Below are 5196 nucleotides of genomic sequence, written 5' to 3' on the forward strand. Positions count from 1 at the left end.
TATTTTCTGGCTCTTTCCAAACAGACCTTCCTACCTTCATCTTTTGATTTTATTACCAATACATCTTTGTTTACCTTTTATGAAATCTGCATGGCCAAACTCAGGCATAATTCTTATATGAAATGTAAACTGACAAATATACTCGTTGTTAAAGTCAACATGAAACAATGTTTGCAACCTATTTTGCTTCCGTAATGTTACGTATTACAACTAAAACAGGATATGTGACCCTGGAGCACAAAACCAGTCTCAAGTCGCTGGGGTATATTTGTAGCAATAGCCAAAAATATATTGTATGGGTCAAAATTATTGATTTTTCTTTTATGCCAAAAATCATTAGGATATTAATTAAAGATCATGTTCCATGAAGATATTTAGTACATTTCCTACTGTAAATATATTAAAACTTAATTTTTGATTAGTAATATGCATTGCTAAAAACTTAATTTGGACAACTTTAAAGGCGATTTTCTCAGTATTCAGATTTTTTTGCACCCTCAGATTCCAGATTTTCAAATAGTTGGATCTCGGCCAAATATTGTCCTATCCTAACAAACCATACATCAATGGAAACCTTATTTATTCAGCTTTCAGATGATGTATAAATCTCAATTTCGAAAAATTTACCGGTTTTGTGGTCCAGGGTCACATATAAAACAAAAAAAGAGTTTTTAAAATGTATTTCATCTTGACTTTAAGCCTTGCAGTATGAATGTTGTCAATCTCTTTCTCTCTGTGTGTGTGTGTGTGTGTGTGTGTGTTTATGCGGTGATGTGGATAAACCTCTACAACACTGTTGCAAACTGAGCCTTTAATTTAGGTTTATTCTGACTAACCCTAACCAGAGTAATACAAACCTCAAAGCTGATGACTAGTCAGTTTGAAGTTTGATTTTTTGTGGATTACCACTTATAGCAGAGTTTTGTTGTTTAAATGACAGCTGATTCCAGTTCATACTTTAACTGTGTAGGTTTGCACTAAGACTAAAAAGCTGCCATTGGGTACCAATTATTTCACCTCCAATTTAAAATATCAATTTCAAAAAGTTTCAAAAAAACTCTAATGAAAACAAACTAATGAAAACTAAAAGCAATCTAGTGACTGTGTTTCTAATGTGATTCAAAAATAGGCTGAAATTAAAATTTCAGAAATATGCATGACATGAGCAGACCAAAAATGATTGACATGAGTTTGATTTGGTCAGCTGTAGGGAATATACATAATGAAGCCAAAACCGCAAGAGGTGTCACTGATATAAAATTCTCCTCTGATGAGTGAAATAGTCAGCCTATTTGAACACATTATCCCAGACAGGCTAATAACAGCTCTCTTCTTTAATTTCCACAGCTTCTACAAATACAATCCTCATCAGGTTTATCGGGCAACTAAAATTAGTTTTATCTTTATATTAGTTTTATAATAGCTGTAAAGTACTCATTTACATCAAACCATCATTAATTAGCCTATGTTTAATTTCCTTCTGGAAAGTGCCATCAAGGTCATGTGCACTATAGTAACCAGCTATATATTTAACACATAGACAAAGTGCATTCAACCCTTTGGTTTGCCATGTTCAAACACCCAAGAGAGCCCAAAGAATTAACGAAGGGTATGAGGACATGCTACTCTAGGCTCAGCTGCCCTAAACCACAGCTACAATTCCCCCAGACATGTCACTGTAAAATGTGATGTGCAGTTAACAGTGTCACCCAGTAAAATCTGAAATAGACTCCAACGAAGTGATACATGTCTCGGTCTCTCACTGGAATGGAAAGTCAAAGTGTGCATCATGCTATCGACAAAGTAAACACTATTGTGGGGAACCAGTGCTAGTTACCATACATTTGACTCTATAGTGACTATTTCTTAGGGAACATTTATTTTTGAGTCAACTTGCACTTGCCATTGAAAAAAATAAATACCGGGGCATGTTGTCACACTTTATGTGAACCTGATAATAGAGAGCCTGCCATGTATCGTATCATAGGCTAAATTTCGGGTAAATTTAAACATTTACAGAAAAACAGAGAGCACAGTTCAACCTTTCAGTTAAAATCTACCTTCATTATATAGCTGAGTCAAACCGAAATGTATATTATTGTGGTTATACATATTTTTTATGCAACAGGCATATAATGAAATATTATAAAATATTCATAAAATAACCTATTTTTTAAAATAAAAGATTTTAAGGGAACACTTTAGTATAGGGACCAAATCTCAATATTAACTAGTTGCTTATTAGCATGCCTATTATTAACATATTGGCTGTTTATTAGTACTTGCAAAGTACATATTCTGCATGACCATATTCTACATCCCTAATCATACCAAATACATAAACTTCACAACTTCCTTACTAACTATTAATAAGCAGCAAATTAGGAGCTTATTGAGGCAAAGGTTGTAGTTGAGGGTTTGTTAACGAGAATTGGACCTTTAAAGTGTGACGATTTTACTTTAAAAAAATTTAAAAAAAATAAAAAACATTCGGATATATATATATATATATATATTTCAATATACAAACTACAAAGCCATTGGAAAAGTAAGTGTAACTGAACTTTTGATTAAAATCTTCACAACCAAATTAGTTAGTCTGGTTAATTAGGTCTGAACCTAAATTATTAGGTCTTCTGGTCTTCTATTTGTCCCAAACACCTCTGCAAGGCACAATAAATCCAGCACCAAACATCTGTACTGTGGATGATCTGGCTCCATTCATACAAAAGCAGTTTCAGTCTTTGTCCATAACAAATCCTCACTCTATGATTGCCAAATAGGACAGTGCTAGTCTCAAACAGCCAGACATTTGACTTGCGGCATGAAGTCTGGTACACATTACAGCTTATTCAGGCCAAGAACCTTATGCTTACAAAGGAAGAGAGCAAAGAAATTACAAAATAAATATGTTGCAAGGTTAGAGTATTGATTCTTGGTTCATTTGGGTGATCTGTTACTGAATTTATATAAACATTCTTTAAAAGTAGCTAAGAATGACAAATAATGTGAATAATCACATGCACTCTACTTTATGATGTATTCCTGCATTTCATTAAAAGTACTTAATCGGCACTTGTAGGCTTGTTCTTGTAGGTATGTTTTGGTAAATGATTTCAATAGAAAATACTACTTTTATATACTATATATATAGTCCTGTCAAATGATTAATCGCGATTAATCGCATCCAAAATAAAAGTTTTTGTTTGCATAATAAATGAGTGTGTACTGTGTATATTTATTATGTATAGATTAGTAAACTACAAAAAAAGAAAACTGGTGTAGAAACAATTTTCACTCAGAAATTGCTACATTTTAAATTAAATTTCACAATTAATTACAAAGTAAGAGCAAGAAATAGCGAATTAAACATGAAATTGTGAAGTAGAAAGACTGAAATATTTTCTATTTCAATAGAAAATGAGATACTTCATGTTAATTTTAGATAACACTACTTTGTTTTAAATGTTCTTTTTCTTCTAAAGCATTCTGTTTATTTCTAGTTTTAAATTACAATGTAGAATCCTAGATTTTCAGTGTAGCCTCAGACTTATGAACTCCACTGTATAATTTATATTTTTAAAACAAAAAATGTCTTTTGACAAAGCTGTTGGTGGATTTTTGTACTGAAACAAGGAAGCGTTAACACTTATGTTACTGATAATGGGAGTGCAGTAGCTAGTGCCAATAGCCTCAAAATGACCAAATATTGGACAATTAATTAGCCTGATTGATATATCAGTCTGTTTCTAGTCATGACTATTTCTCAATAGCTTCCATGCAGTTCATGCAGCTGTTAAGTAACATGTCTTATGACCATGACGCAATGGTTACATCCTTTAGGAGGTACAGAGAAGAGCACAGGATGTTCTAGAATTTTCTAGTAATTTCTACATCTTGGATCTCTGTGCATCAGGTGACTAATACCTGTTTTGGTCATGTGCATAAACAAAAACACACATTTGTTGTAATTTTGAAACCGTAGGACATATTGCGCAATTGCCCACTGATAAACAGTTTACAGTGGCTGATACCAGTGCCGATATCTAGAGAACAGAATGGCTGATGTAATGCTAATATATATATATATAAATGTAAATAATTAATTTAAAGGAATAGTTCACCCAAAAATGAAAATTTAGTCACCCTCATCCAGGTCATCCAAGATGTAGATGAGTTTGTTTCTTCATTGGAACAGATTTGGTGAAATGTAGCATTCTATCACTTGCTCACCAATGGATCCTCTGCAGTGAATGGGTGCCGTCAGAATGAGAGTCCTAACATCTGATAAAAACATCAGAATAATCCACACGACTCCAGTCCATCAATTAACTTGTGAAGTGAAAAGCTGTCAGAACAAACCCATCATTAAGATGTTTCTAACTCCAAACCATTGCTTTCAGCTAAAAAAAAAAAAAATCAGGAGAGAAATATGCACGGATCAAGCACCATTTAAAAGTAAAAAGTCCTAACAGATCTAAATGAGTATGTCAGTGGATTTTGATGTGAGAGGACATCAGAGAATGGACTTTTTCACTGGAGGAATTGTTATCATGGATTATAGACTGGTATTTTAGCCAGCAACAGTTTAAGGTTTAAGCGCCTTGATGGATTTGTTTCTTAAAATCAGCTGTTTAAAAACTCATTCTGACGGCACCCATTCACTGCAGAGGATCCATTGTTGAGCAAGCGATAGAATGCTACATTTCTCCAAACCTGTTCCAATAAATAAACAAACTCATCTACATGTTGGATGGCCTAAGGGGGAGTATATTTTCAGCAAATTTTCATTTTTGGGTGAACTGTTCCTTCAAATGATATCATATGACACTATATTTCCTCAAAATCCACATTGAATTGAAAATAGAAAATGTTTGTTATTCTTTAACCAGGCTTTTGTTTGATTTTGGACAAGACGCAGGGGAATACCAATAATAAAAGTTTTGTTAAGTGGCTATAGTTATGGACTGATAATGATAATCTCAAAATTAACCAAATATTGTCCAATGAATCAATTTTGTTGACTGTTTGCTGATATCCACTACATTCAGTTCAGCTTTCTGCCTCTGCTCTCATGGTTACCTTTAGTGCCATCAGGAATCTTTACAGTGGTTTCATGCAGGCCAGTGTAAACTACCTAAATAAGCCTCATCTTCAAATTTGCTCACATGACGGCTCTTAAATGAGCTGTTGATT

This window comes from Sinocyclocheilus grahami, unplaced genomic scaffold (assembly GCF_001515645.1).
Source record: "Sinocyclocheilus grahami isolate Dianchi unplaced genomic scaffold, SAMN03320097.WGS_v1.1 scaffold25.1, whole genome shotgun sequence".
Taxonomy (NCBI): domain Eukaryota; kingdom Metazoa; phylum Chordata; class Actinopteri; order Cypriniformes; family Cyprinidae; genus Sinocyclocheilus; species Sinocyclocheilus grahami.